Below are 16317 nucleotides of genomic sequence, written 5' to 3' on the forward strand. Positions count from 1 at the left end.
TATGAATACAGTATAAAGATAAATGTTAAAACTTTAGACATCTATAATAACATTCCATTATTCACAAGAATTTGCAATATATTATACAAAATGCAGACAACAGAAACAATATTTCTTTCAGCTTTTGAAGTCCTGACAGATTTCAATTTGTGTTTTATTTCAATGAAAAAATACCTTGAACTCTTTGAACATATTCGAAATTATAGCATTGATACAAAAAATATGTATGTTTCATCCTTATTTTTTGTGTCGTTGGCTTGCTGTCTCATTTTAATATACATTTATACATACATCAATAATCTTCTTCTTTATTAAAAGTAACTAGAGGCTCTAAAGAGCCTGTGTCGCTCACCTTGGTATATGTGAATATTAAACAAAGGAAGCAAATGGATTCATGACAAAATTGTGTTTTGGTGATGGTGATGTGTTTGTAAATCTTACTTTACTAAACAGTCTTGCTGCTTACAATAATTTCTATCTATAATGAACTTGGCCCAGTGGTATCAGTGGAAATGTTAATAAAAATTTACAAATTTTATGAAAATTGTTAAAAATTGACTATAAAGGACAATAACTCCTCAGGGGGTCAATTGACCATTTCGGTCATGTTGACTTATTTGTTAATCTTACTTTGCTGAACATTATTGCTGTTTACAGTTTATCTTTATCTATAATACTATTCAAGATAATAACCAAAAACAGCAAAATTTCCTTAAAATTACCCATTCACGGGCAGCAACCCAACAACGGGTTTGTCAGATTCATCTGAAAATTACAGGGCAGATAGATATTGGTTTGATAAACAATTTAACACCATGCCAGATTTGCTCTAAATGCTTTGGTTTTTGAGTTATAAGCCAAAAACTGCATTTTACCCCTATGTTCTATTTTTAGCCGTGGTGGCCATCTTGGTTGGTTGACCGGGTCACGCCACACATTTTTTAAACTAGATACCCCAAAGATGGTTGTTGCCAAGTTTGGATTAATTTGGCCCAGTAGTATCAGAGGAGAAGATTTTTGTAAAAGATAACTAAGATTTAAGAAAAATGGTTAAAAATTGACTATAAAGGGCAATAACTACTAAAGAGGTCAACTGACCATTTCGGTCCTGTTGACTTATTTGTAAATCTTACTTTGCTGAACATTATTGCTGTTTACAGTTTATCTCTATCTATAATAATATTCAAAATAATAACCAAAAACAGCAAAATTTCCTTAAAATTACCAATTCAGGGGCAGCAACCTAACAACGGGTTGTCCGATTCATCTGAAAATTTCAGGGCAAATAGATCTTGACCTGATAAACAATTATACCCCATGTCAGATTTGCTCTAAATGCTTTGTTTTTTGAGTTATAAGCCAAAAACTGCATTTTACCCCTATGTTCTATTTTTAGACATGGCGGCCATCTTGGTTGGTTTGGCGGGTCACGCCACACATTTTTTAAACTAGATACCCCAATGATGATTGTGGCCAAGTTTGGTTTAATTTGGCTGAGTAGTTTCAGAGGAGAAGATTTTTGTAAAAGCTTACGACGACGGACGCCGGAAGACGACGCCGGACGCCAAGTGATGGGAAAAGCTCACTTGGCCCTTTGGGCCAGGTGAGCTAAAAATGGGATATTTTTGATTTTGATATCCCAAAACATTATAGTTCTATCAAATAACTTATTACCAAAAACACCAATGTGTTTGATATTAATTTTAAGACATGTATAAATGTTCCAGACCATATCAGTATTTGGATCTTAAGTTTACTGTCCAGAAATTACAGTCCCACCATATGTGTACAGTCAGACCATTTAAGTATACTTGTACTGTCTGGTACCAGCTCGACCAAACCTGTGTTTTTATTTTAACTGCAATTAAACTATTTGTATTAATCTATTAAAGATTTCAGTTATGTTGATCTGTACTGTACATTTGTTTCTAATAAACTTGACCAACTTCTTAAAATTGGGCAGACTGTATGCGTACAGTCCAAATACTTGTATGTTCTGGAACATAAACATGATTAGCAAGCATTTGGCAGGATGTCATGCTAAAATCTCATTAATATAAGTACTAAATTTTGAGTATATACATGTAAATCTACAAGTTACTTACTGAAATTCATGGCGAACAGTCACCAAAATCTTAAAGAGGATACAATTTAGAGGAAAGACTGGACAGATGAATGCACTAACGCTATCAAAACAGAGCATAAAACTTACCTAAAAACAAGATGTTTTACATTTATCCAGGAGCTGGATAATTGAAAAGTTGTTTTTTTCTTTCTCTGCAGTCCATCATATAACCTTTGAATTTATTCATGCGAAATATGAAAATCTGCAAAGGCAAGACCTTGAACCTCAGCTTATCCACATTTTGAATTTTGAACTGCATACTTGTCCTTTTCATCTTGCTGACAACCTAAACATAAAAAACTTATAAAAACATAATTCTAGATTGACTTTGTTTTTATTTTTGTTGGTACAAACAATTTTCTCAACTTTAAAACGAAAACATCATCTTCAAAAAGGAGGTCATACTAACCTCCGAAATATTTAAACAATCTGAAATTATTACTTGATTGAAGATCTTGTAGTAAATTAATGGCATAGATACTCTTATTTTTGAAAACTTGATGTCGATCTATTGCATACTTATATTCCTTTGTACGAGAGTATGTATATTTAGATGGACTCCATGGACTTAAATGTTAAATAAGCATGATTAATTTAACAGTTTTTCAGCTCTATGTGTACATTTTGAGAGAATCTTGCAATACTGTATATATTCTGATATTCAGAACTTATTGTGAGGTTTTCATTAATACAACTGAAAGCTGTATCTCATTTTCATTTCTGATACATATTTATGAGCTGAAGACCAGTGCCGAAATTTTCTCACTGCATTGAAGACCCATAGGTGACCTTCGGCAGTTGTCTGCTCTTTGATTGGGTTGTTGTCTCTTTGTCAAATTCCCAGTTTCCACTTCGCATTTTATAACATGTATGCTGATTTTTCTTAAATTACAATATTCAATCATGCAATTTTGTCCATTATTGAAAATACGGTAAGCAAAAATAAATGCACAAAAAATTTAACATTGTTATATAATGATATATGTAAAAGGCTTTTTTTTAAATTCAAAACAGTTGCCTACACTGTCAACATGACTGTTAATTTCCTTGTTTGATTTCATATTTTTAAAGCCTTTATAGCTAGCCAGATGGTATGCCGGGGCGGATCCCGCCATTTTAAAAAGCGGGGGTTCCCAACCCAAGACAAAGGGAATGGTCCTATATTCATTTGATTTATTTTATTGTCTCATAGTCATACAAGAATATATATGGTATGATGGTGGGGATCAGGGATCTGGAATTTTTTTAACCTAACCACTGGGGATCTCAACCATTTAAAAGTTTCTCAAACATGTGGGGGTGACCCCCATGGACTCTCCCTATATTTCATTTGATTTGTTTTATTGTTCTATACAAGAATATATATATATGGTTTAGGGGTGGGGATCTTGACCGTTTACAAGCTTTCAAACTAGAGGGGGTGGGACTTCCCTTTTATTTTATTTCATTAATTTTATTGTCCCCGACAAGAATATATATGGTTTAGGGGTGGGGGGATCTGGATCGTTCACAAGATAATAGCACATTATCAAATTGAACAGGGTGGGGGAACCTCAAAGACCTCCTTTTTATTTCATTTCATTTGTTTTATAGTCCCATTCAAGAATATATATGATTTAGGGGTGGGGATCTGGACCGTTTACAAGATAATAGCATATTCTCAAATTGAAGGGAGTGTGGATTACCTCCCATGGACTCACCCTCCCTTCTTTCTTCCCCCCAAAATACCTTTTAATAGTTCCCAATGCACAGATAGTTAACATTATTTTCCCTTGATATACATTATACAGGGGTAATTTTTTTTTTAAAAGATAATACAACTGAAGACCACAGTGGTGGATCCAGAATTTTTTATAAGTGGGGCCCACCGACTGCCTAAGAGGGGCCTGCTACTGCAATGACTCAGTGATTCCATATATAATCAACCATTTTTTTTCCCAAAAAGGTGGCCCTGAACTCCTGATCCTCCCCTTTTTTTCCCTCATTTCAATCACCCTGATATCAATTTAGTTTTATCACTTACAATAGGAATGGTTTGAATTGCCCAATAATTCTTATATACCCTTAATATCAACATATTTCATTTTTGATAAATGAAAGGCAAAACTTTTCTATGGTAGAAATGGATAGTGGGAAGCTTTCAGATTCACACCATGCCGGTGCCGGTGGCTGTGTTCAAAGTGCTGGGTTTTTATGACCCTCGTTGTTTGCGGACTAACTATTTAGGCCAGTGGTGGATAATAGTGTGCGTGCATTAATCTTCTATACCTTCTTAATCAATATATTCAAATACTGACGGCAAGTGTTGTAATGTATCAATGTCTTATTTGAAATTCCGTGCGTGCTATTTACACGTGGGATCGAGAGTGCAGGGGAAGGAAACTAGTCAATTATGTTTATCTCTAAGCCAAAATAAAATGAGCCGCCGTAAAATTAACCTTTGGTAATCCTCAAATTGGTGCAAGAGGCTTTACGGGCTGGCTACTAATACATAAGAAGAAGACATGTCTTAATCTCAAAATAACTCGGCAGCGTCAAATAACAGTGCATGTAAAGCTCGTCTCGGAGGGGTGTCTTTTTTCTGTCTTCTTTTTTTTAGTTATATTTTTAATAACTTACACTTTTTTCCATATTTCTCTTTCTTTCACTATTCTTTATGCCTTTTTTTCTTTGTCCTTTCTTCTCTATTCTGTTAATTCACATCCATACCCTCTTATGTGGACTTACTGTAGTTTATTTTTTAGTTCTGGCAGAGATATTAGATGCAATATATATGTTCTGGTATTATCAAGTCAATTTCTTTTCCATGCAGTGTCATGAAATATAATGGTTTTATGCATATCAGCCAATATTGTGCGTAACATTTTAATAAACAATTCAACACTATATACACGTTATTTGAATTTTATTAAAATCGATGAAGAACATGAATTTGGCAGCTAGTGCCCCTTAAACAGGTAAAGTACAATTAAAAAATTCTGATCTACTAGCATTCAACACCAAATTACTAGTCTTACTTGCTGTATATCGATAAATGTGATTGTATATTGTCAATACCTCAACATCGAGAATACGTCGTGTGAGGTGTTGGTCGCTATGTTTGATACGGGGTCACCGGTTGCGGCTTCGAGACAGAGAAAAAATCCAGGTAAAAAGATGGTAAAAAGTGTAGAATTTTGTTTTTAAAAATTTGAGTTGTAAATTTTCCTAAAAAAAGTACTTAATTCCGTTCATCTAGTTGTAAATTTTCCTCAAAAAGTACTTATTTCATCCAGAGACATATATACACATATCATATATGTCTCTGTTTCATCTATTATGGGTATAAACAAAAACTGAACAAGAAAAGTATTGGTAAACAGACAGAAAGTCGTTGAATTAATTATTTTACAATTGTTTAAATATATGAGAGAATTAAGGCGAATTTTCTTTAATTACAGATAAATGTATTTTAAGTTCAGGAAATGATTTATTCTTCGGGACGAGGAACGTCTAAACAGAGACATATAATACAATTATTGTATTATATGTCTCTGGTCTAAACAACCGCTCAGGACCTCCTGAGTGCACTCAGGACATACAAAGTGCACTCAGGACCCATTACCGACATCGTATCTGCACACATGATGGATGTTTATATTCGTTAGACGCTTCTTGTTTTAGAGTTAAATTTTGGTAGAATTTGAAATCGTAGGGGCGGATCCAGCCATTTTAAAAAGAGGGGCTAACCCAGGACAAAGGGGGGTTCAACTACATGTCCCCATTCAAATGCATTGATCGGCCAAAAAGGGGGGGTTCCAACCACCGGCCCCCCTCTGGATCCCCGCCTGAATCGAACTTAGATATGTTAATTCTTATAAAATAATGAGGGCACGTGTCACTGATTACACAACTACTGAGCCATGAATTATCCAATCAACAAAATTGATTGGATTATCTTTATTTTTTTTTTTTTTTTAGGAATTGTATCGTTAGTTCAGTTTTACCTTTAACATGAATTTGCATATATTAAACTCTCTCTCTCTCTCTCTCTCTCTCTCTCTCTCTCTCTCTCTCTCATTTTTTTAAATAAAGTTTAGAATCTTACTATAATCTAACTTACATACTTACATATTGTTTAGAAATAATTATACCCAAAATATCATTATTTTCAAAAAACGGAGACGAAAACGGAGAGAAATGTTCATTTTCAGAATTTATTTTCACATTGAAATTCATTTCAGGCTTGTGAAACTGGACAAAACGACTTTAATTAGAGAAAAAACTTAATAAATGTGGATTTCTTAAAACAATCGTATAACTCAAAAATAAAATTCCTGGACAAGATCGATAAAATGAGAAATAACATCTAACTACATGTATATATGAGTTACATTGTTTGAAAAGTACGGCTTTAATTACAGTTAAGAACGGATTCCATATACAAAACTCTAATTAATATAAATTCTTTAAAAGTATGAACATTTATTTCCCTTTTCAAAATCGTAAAAAGAATTAATTACTGGTCCAGGACAGGACAGGATAATAAATTTAAGAATAAAAAATAAAAATTTATGGAACGAAATTTTAATAAAATACGAAAATCTTAAAACATCGTGATATTCAAAGTCTATTTTATAATTTTAAAGTCACTGCAATTAATTTTTTTATAAGATAATTAAATATGTAATCGTTATTATTTAGATGAAACTATTTTAAAACTAAGAATATATATTTTATTCTTTTTAACTTATTCCCATACTTTTTTTTTAACAATATTCATTTCGGATTTTTTTTTTTTTTTGCTCAAGTATATATGCTTTTAAATGCATAAACACGTTTTAACTTTTTTGATGATAATTTTATGAATTTTACCGTTAAACTATATTAATAATGTATATAACATGTGTTAAGTGTCTCATAAGTCAAATTTATGACTGGGTATTGATTGTTTTATTGTATACTGTGATTTGTAAATATTGTCAATCAATATGTGACACTATAATAAAATATATTTTTTTTTTTTTTTCATTTTAAACGTCACAATATTACTTCCCGCATGGTCAGACTGTACTAACAACACAATCTATAAACAACAATAAAGATAATCAAATCAATTTTGTTGATTGGAACCTCCTTGATTGGATAATTCATGGCTCAGTAGTTGTGTAATCAGTGACACGTGCCCTCATTATTTTATAAGAATTAACATATCTATATAAGTTCGATTTCAAATTCTACCAAATTTAACTCTAAAATAAGAAGCGTATAACGAATATATGCATCCATCCTGTGTGCGACGACTATAAAGGGTCCTGAGTGCACTTCGTTTATATGTCATGAGTGCAATCAGGAGGTCCTTCAAGCGGTGTTTAGGCGTACCGTTATTCTTCTGGCGGGTTCAATTCAACTCATACACAAGGAGACATTTTTTTTTTCGTGACAGCACAAATTAAGAAAGAAAATCGTTTACAATTAAATTTTATAAAAGGAAAAAAGGGGGGGGGGGGATAATAAACAAATTTGATTTACGCTCACATACTTCTAAAAAAGATTTGCATATAAAAGCTCTCTATAGATAATGCTAAATTATTTCAGGAGTTTTGAAAAAAGAATATATAGTTTAATTTCGACTAAAATAGGAATTTTTTTTATAGATTTGGTACCTCAGTTTCGACTCAACATTTCTTTTTGAATTGTTAGATGGCAAACTCTTTAGGAGAATATTGTATCTGTTCTTTATGTATTTATGGTGATATTGGCGATAAGATTCATTATATTATAACAAGGCCTTGTACAAATCCTTGATTATAGAATGTTTGGCAATACAAAAAGACGAAAGTAGACAAACCCCAATTAAGCAGGGTTTCACAAGTTGATCTCCAAGCGGCCCACATTGTACATCGAATAAGATCTATATTTGTCAACGTTTTCAAAAAGAAATAAATTGAATTGAAATTTTCCCAACTGTGAAAATTTGTTATTTCTAAACGTCTTTAATTATTATTTCGGAAAGAAAAAAATATTTAGCATATATATTTTCATAATTTTTTCCAAGGAAACCTTTTTTTTGCAAAGTTTACTTCTATATGTTTTTAACCATCACCAGCGACATATTCTCTGCCATCACCAATTAGTCCTAATTATTAAAGATCAATTGACCAAATTCAAATGATGATTGGTATATCGTATTGAATATGACCGTCGGTCATCCGTGACGTATCCCAAATAACGGCGCATGCCGATAGATAGATAGTTTATTAATTAGCGTCTCGCAATTTAAATTTCATCAAGAGGACTTAATTAAACCAGTTACTATACAAATCTGGAAAAAACGATGTACATGTCCTTTTTAATATTTTTAAAACAAATTACGAAAGCGTTTAGTGTAAAAATCACCGAATATAAATGTTTCTTTCTGCCTAAAATATATTTGCAGGTTTTGGCATTTGTAAATAACATCAGAGACATATAATACATCTCTGATAACATTAACGTTTTGGAATCCTAATGCAAAAGACAATTCAAACGATTCAAACTGAAATAAATTCTTTAAAGATGGTTTGATTTTTTCAGAAACACGTGTATTATATGTCCATGTATTATATATGTCTCAATACATGTATTATATGTCTATGATTTTATCAAAACAAAAATTATAAAATAAGTTATCAATCGAATGTATATCCTGAACTCTCACTATTATATATACATGTCCTAAGTTACTTAATGTCCTGTGTGCAACCAGGAGACCCTGAACGGTTTTTAGACGTACCATTATTTTATATGCATTTATTTAAAGCTGTTCTTGATTATATGCATACTAGGTATCAGTGACGGATCCAGGGGGAGGGTTTCGGATGTTGGAACCACCCCTATTTTTTAACAATCAATGCATTTGAATGGGGACATATGGTTGGAACCACCCCTCCCCCTTTTTTCCTGGGTTGGGACCCCCCCCCCCCCCCCCCCTTTTTCAAATGGCTGGATCCGCCACAGAGGTATATTTATATATATGTGTGTATCGGACCAAATGACTTCCCAATTAGCAGAGGCGGATTTCGTTTTTTTTCCAACCCCCCAACCCCTAAATCTTGGGAAACAAATGATAGATTATATACGGAATCACGGAAGCATAACTGTACGTGACCCCTCTAAGGCAGTCAATGAGTCCCCACTTATGAAAATTTCTGGATCAACCATTGCTTAGTTCTAGTTTATCTTAGGTCCTAGTGTGAAATAAAGCCAATGGGTCTTTTTAAACACATCTTAATTCATACATGTATACGTTTTCTCACGGATTTGTTCATGCAATATTGAAATTATGTTTACTCAATGCGTAATTACTGAAGTTTATATTTGCTACTTTTCTTCTTAATTTCATATAAATTATTTTTTAATTTATTTTCGTCGAAAAATTAGTGGTGTTGAAATAGGGAATGGACAGTCACACAGATACCTATTATCACATTTAACAAAAGAAATGTTGTATAATGTCATCAATCTGTATTACACGTAGACAGGATGTTCTCTAGAAAACTATACGTTATACACACCCAAGAATACACGCAGTCGTAATGGAAAATTACTGTATGTTATAGTTACCTGTAATCAGCTTAAGCCTTTGCAACACCATGTCATAACAGTTCAAAAAGATTTTTTTCAAATCAAAATGGAATATTCATTTTTTCTTTAAAATTTAAAACTTTAAAAAGTAGACTTTGACAAAATTATGAAAAAGAAAGAATTGAACAATTTAAAATCGTATTTAACAAAGATTTAGATATAATTTTCAACGATCCTTAAAAAATAACCAAACAAACGTTGAATCAAACTATATGAACCTACGTATTTTATATCAAAATACTGACACACACCAGTTTGCCATCTCAGTATGCAAGGCAAGCGTGCTTGGTGAGGTGCTGGAACTTGATGTACATGTATCATTAAGTTACAGTTCTGTTAGGATTTCACTGCCTTTTTACAGAGACTTTCTATTCTTACTGTTATCAGTTAGTATAGACGGTTCCTGGCTTTGAATGATTCTCTGCTCAGCAAATGGTGCGTAATTAGCATTTGAATCAAATTTCTTGTAGAAGTAAAAAACACAAATTAATGCTTTTGACAACTTTATTCAGGAGCACAGTCTATATTATCCGGCATAAATAACTTCGAGATGTATGTGGAAGTCTACTCTGCTGCTCGATCTATGCTAATCGATGTTCCAGTATATTTCATATTTATATTTATTTGTGAGGCCCTCGTCATCATTTATATTCACTTAAAGCACAGTCGCCTAAAGATTTAATAATTATAGCGAAAAAATTGCGAAAATTGGGGAAAATAATATATTTTTAGTAGCATTATTATTTTAAAATCGTAAGAGGTTCCCCGGCCGTTACTTGCAAATTTTACTCTAAAATGGGAACTGTATAACGATCTATAACGAATATATGCATTCATCATGTGTGCAGATACGACGACTATATAGGGTCTGTCATGAGTGCACTTTGTATGCCCTACATGTGTGCACTCAGGAGGTCATCCTGAGCGGTGTTTAGACGTACCGGGAAAATCTTATCTGATTCAGGATCATCGGTTACACTCCCCTGTCACCAGTGATCCTTTTTGCTGACATCCTGAAAAAGTATTGTGTAGTCCCTGTGTAAGTGTTGACTCTCAATTTGCACATGTGATTTTTTTAACATTCCCCGGACTTCTGCAAAAAACTATTATTCAGTTCACTGATTAAGATGGAAGGTAAACGAACAGAAAGTCACCGGACATTCCGACAAAAAGTCACAGGACAAAGTCAGACTCAGACATAAAGTTACAAAGTTGATAGGACAAAAAGTCACAAACAATTTGTTGACAATTGTTTGAATGTAAATGAAAAAAGATTTTGAAATATCTTCTTTTTATTAATTTACATATTCAATTTAAGGAAATTGTTCATAATATAAAAAAGAAGATTGCCAATGAGACAATTGTCCACAAGAGACCAAAATGACACAGACATTAACAACTATAGGTCTTTACGGCCTTTAGCAATGAGCCAATATAAAAAAAGATGTGGTATGATTGCCAATGAGACAACTGTCCACAAGAGACCAAAATGACACAGACATTAACAACTATAGGTCTTTACGGCCTTCAACAATGAGCCAATATAAAAAAGATGTGGTATGATTGCCAATGAGACAACTGTCCACAAGAGACCAAAATGACACAGACATTAACAACCATAGGTCACCATACAGCCTTCAACAATGAGCAAAGCCGAGGTAAAGCCCATACCACATAGTCAGCTGTAAAAGGCAGTCATACCATATCTTTTTTTTTATATTTACATGTCAAAAAATGCGTGCAAATGTAATCAAAAGCTGCACACATTGTACGTAATGATTTTTGTGTGCAAATGTAATGGTAATGTGCGCAAACCTAATGCACTGATTAATTTGTTTTTAATAAATTTTAATTACAAAGTTGCTACATCATGTTCATGTATAAAACTTCAAGAAAAATATGAAAAGAGTGTTTTCTTGTTCAAAGAAAAATAATCTCAAAACTAAATTGTGACTTTTTGTCCTGTAACAGTGTGAGACTTTTTGACTGTGACTTTCTGTCCTACATTCAGATTGAATAGGGGAGTTTGGTTGACCCCGTCTCCCTCTATCTGAGACTACTATCTCAGTGATGAGCTTTATGTTTCATGTATAAATGTATTGTGCTTGTCATGTATGTATGTCGGATAAAAGCTCTACAGAGCTTATGTTGTATTGTTATATATGCATAACCGACAATAAATAAATAGCCCCTAACAAGTAAGAATTAGGTTACTTCTTTTTGTTTTGACATCTTGCAAGGGTTTTTATACCCCCGTATTAAAACTATACCCCCACTTTAAAAAAGGGGGGTATACTGTTTTACCCCTGTCTGTCCATCCATCCTTGCGTCTGTCAGTCCGTCCAATGAATATTTTTTGTCCCATTTTCCTCAGGAACTACAGTAGAAGGATTTCTGAAATTTGGTTTCAGGGTTAAATAAGTCAGCTATACCGTGTGATGCATTTTCAGATTCATCACTCCACAACTTCCTGTTTTCAAAACACTTGTATGATTTTACACATGATAGCCAAGTTGAAAGTTGAAAACTAACAACCTAATTTATGTAAAAAAAAATGAAAAACAGATATGTTTCACATAAACAAACGACAATCACTGAATTAAGGATCCTGACTTGGAACAGGCTCATCCATAACAAATTGGCAGGGTATAAGGAACTTTGAAAATGTCTGCCATATTTTATATGAACTTGACCTCATTTTCATGGTTCATTGGTCAATGAAACACTGCATTGTTTTGTCAGTTTATCATATGTTTAAAGTAACAGGTAGATTATATTTGGTAGATATGAAACAATTGTAAGGTGTGCATGTCTGAATGGCAGATTCATATATAAACCATGACCGCAGTTTATTGTTCTTTGGTCAATGATAAGTTTTCTTGGTTTTGTCATTTGATCAGTTTTTCTAAGCATAGGTCTACTTGTTGTTAAATGGAATGACTACAAGGTATCATATAAAAAAAAATGTCTGCCTACCAAGGTTAATTTTACTGTGACCTCTGATTCATAGAATAATGATAATATTCATGATATTGAACAGCAAGAATGATGAGTAAGTTGATGTTATATACAAATAAGGCAAAATTTTCAGTTGCCTACTAATTATGTACATTGTTGTAATAGTAGTTATTTTTGTCATTAAATGGTGTTTACTCTTTTATGTGTAGGGCAAGAACATTAAAGATAAAGGGGAAACTATAAACAGAAGAAATTATCAACAAAATAAGATTTACAGAGGTCAACAAAGCCTAAATGGTAAGTCCACTGTTATAAAAGTTTTTTCCTTGAATAATGATTAAATATTTATTTAAATAAGATGTGGTATGATGAATGAGAAAACTATCCATCAGAGTTCAATTTAGTGGATGTAAGCATTGTAATTACTTATTAGAGGCCATTGATGACCTGTAACATGTGTAATTAATAAGAAAACCCATACTCTATACATGTTATAGTAATCTATAAAAGACAACACTAACCAAATTTGAAACAGAGCATCAATTCAAACGTCAAATATACCAGACTAATTTATAAAAACAAAAAATTAGGAAAAATAAAAATGACGGATATGAACCATCATCAACCACTGAACTATGTACAGGCTCCTGATATTGGACAGGTATAATATGGCTGGGTTGATATAAAAAAAAAAAGAAACACTTAGCAGTCTGATTTTCAACGAGACATTTCTCCAATAGAGATCAAATGACATTTAAGGAGGCTCTTGGGTATAACAATTTCAGAAAAATGTTTAATAGTTTTTTTTCATAACTAATTTTATTTATAACTTTATCATATGGTACACCAAATCATTCAAAATAATCAATTCGGTTTGGCCCCAGATGACTTTTAAAATGTAAATATCATTGAAAAAGCTCCAAATTATCTCCCTTTGGTGCAAAAATGCCATTTTTTGGCATTAGAAATGTAATATCTTTTTTAACTCATCGATGGCCTTTATTTTTATGCCCCACCTAAGATAGTAGAGCGGCATTATGTTTTCTGGTCTGTGCGTCCGTTCGTCCGTCTGTCCGTCCGTCTGTTCGTCCGTTCGTCCGTCTGTCCTGCTTCAGGTTAAAGTTTTTGGTAAAGGTAGTTTTTGATGAAGTTGAAGTCCAATCAACTTGAAACTTAGTACACATGTTCCTTATGATATGATCTTTCTAATTTTTAAACCAAATTAAACTTTTGACCCCAATTTCACGGTCCAATGAACATAGAAAATGAAAGTGCATGTTTCAGATTAAAGTTTTTGGTCAAGGTAGTTTTTGATGAAGTTGAAATCTAATCAACTTGAAACTTAGTACACATGTTCCTTATGATATTATCTTTCTAATTTTAATGCCTTATAATATTTTTTATCCAATTTCATGGTCCATTGATCATGGAAAATGATAGTGCCAGTAGGGCATTTGTGTACTTTGGAGTGCCAGTAGGGCATTTGTGTACTTTGGACGAATTCTTGTTTATTATAATTTTTAAATAAGCTGTACTTTAAATAAACTATTATAAAAGTTAAGCGATTTCTGTAATTTAGTACTTGAATATTCAAATGAAAGTTTATCATAATAATCATAAACATGATAAAATAGCCATTTTATTTATCTCTTCACTGATAATTTTTGAATTTGTGTATTTGTAGGTCAAACATCTCGATTTTCATGGTCATCATTCACAGATCAATACTGAATGGAAAACTTAAAGCTGATCTTTTCCTCCATAGTGCAACTTTTTTATTAATTTGAAATGGAACGTGTTTTTTCCTACATTTATTTGAAAGAGGAAATTTCAACATGATGACTTTAAACAAAAAGGAGTCATATCATCACGATCATTGATGCAAAAGAACTTGATCATATAAATACAACAATGTAATTATCAATTGAAAGATGGAACGAATGAACAAAATATTAGAATGTTGTTGTCCAAATAAACATGCTTTATCTTCTCATTTGAATCTCTCCATTCAATAAAGATGTACGGAGGAAGATCTTTGAAGAACAGATTGAAAAAATGTTTTGTCTAAGAATTGCAGGAATATTCTATGAATGAAATTATTTATTGACTTCACTCTTATATAGTGGACTGAATAATTGTACATAGCAAGTTGTGAATAAAGAAAACAAAAACTTTAACAAAAAGTGTTTATATTATAAATTTGCAAATATAAGCATACTATTATGTACACTACAAAGGTCTATATATAATTCAAATTGTTTGCATTTGCAATACTGAAACTATAAAAAAGAAAATCTTAGCTCATGAAAAGAGTAAACTATTCAGTGAGAATATAAAATATTTTTCAGTTCTATTTTTCATAATAGAATAAACAAGACAAAGGTTTCAAAACAATACTTTTTCATTTATTTAGACATTTCAGCATTTTGTTTCAGTGAACGGACTTTATTCTTTGACTGTAAATATTATTATACATTCCAAAATAAGAATAATCTTTATTGTCATATAAACAAATAAAAAACACATGTTTGTGACAAAATTAAAAAAAAAAATATATGTATATTTAAAAAATATAAAAAAACTTGTATACATTTAAAACATTTTACTACCAAACAGCATTCACTGTAACATACACATATTTACTTTATACTTATATATATATATATATTTATAATTTTAATCCCATAGGATTTTATTTTGTCCCATGGGATATTGAAAATCCCATGGGATAATAAAAATCCCATGGGATTTTTTTTGTCCCATGGGACAACAAATATCCCATGGGACTACAAATATCCCATGGGACCAAAAAAAATCCCATGGGATTTAACCAAAATCCCATGGGATAATGGTTACTCCCATGGGATTTTGCCCTGTCCCATGGGATATAGAAAATCCCATGTTTTTATAAATGAGATAGCAAAATAAATATGCTAGTAACAGTAGACAACCAATGAAATTATTGAATCCCATGTAATTGCGCACATTTTGGTTATATTCATGACATTGTAGCTCTTGTTTGAGGCGGCGGCGGATTTGCAAATGAGTGTTTTGCAAATTAAAAGTGTCCAGTGTTCAGAACACATTAAATATTTACACTATAAGACAGTTCCGGCGTTCCATATAACTCGAGTTAGACGAACTATACATTGCAGTCAGGTAAACGGCTAGATCGGCATCATAGAATAAAAGATATTTCGATGTATGTTTGGGTGCAGACCATGCAGACATCCGAGGAACCTGTATATGAGGTGTTGGGTATAAATGGAACAATTTTCAGTCCTGGGATTCCACCCAGTTAAATTGTATGTTCTTACAGCTGTTATACTTTGCGGATACCTACCAAACTTGTCCGTACCAGGCTTCCTACAAATATGCATTACCGAGTTCATGATTCAACTACCCACAAAACAACGACGTTTCTAGAGGGCTACACAGCTAGCTGATCAACCTGATCCTGGGTTGATTGTAAATTAAGACAATAAAGTATGATTACCAATGAGATAACTACCAACCAGTTCAGAAATAATTGATGCAATCCATACTTTATTGTAGTTCTAACACGGCTGGCATTACATTCGTGATTATTTTTGCCCAAGCGAGATTGAAGGAAAAAATAAAACGAATAA

At 32.5% G+C, this 16317-nt stretch overlaps 1 long non-coding RNA gene across 1 annotated transcript; it reads left to right on the forward strand.

The window, feature by feature from the left end:
- Positions 1–10667: 10667 nt before the first annotated feature.
- Positions 10668–14908, forward strand: LOC134697141 (uncharacterized). The gene is made up of 3 exons (XR_010103072.1): positions 10668–10769; positions 12898–12985; positions 14373–14908. It is a non-coding gene; the product is annotated as an uncharacterized LOC134697141 (long non-coding RNA).
- The last annotated feature ends 1409 nt before the right edge of the window (positions 14909–16317 follow it).

Source organism: Mytilus trossulus, chromosome 14 (assembly GCF_036588685.1).
Source record: "Mytilus trossulus isolate FHL-02 chromosome 14, PNRI_Mtr1.1.1.hap1, whole genome shotgun sequence".
NCBI classification, from domain to species: domain Eukaryota; kingdom Metazoa; phylum Mollusca; class Bivalvia; order Mytilida; family Mytilidae; genus Mytilus; species Mytilus trossulus.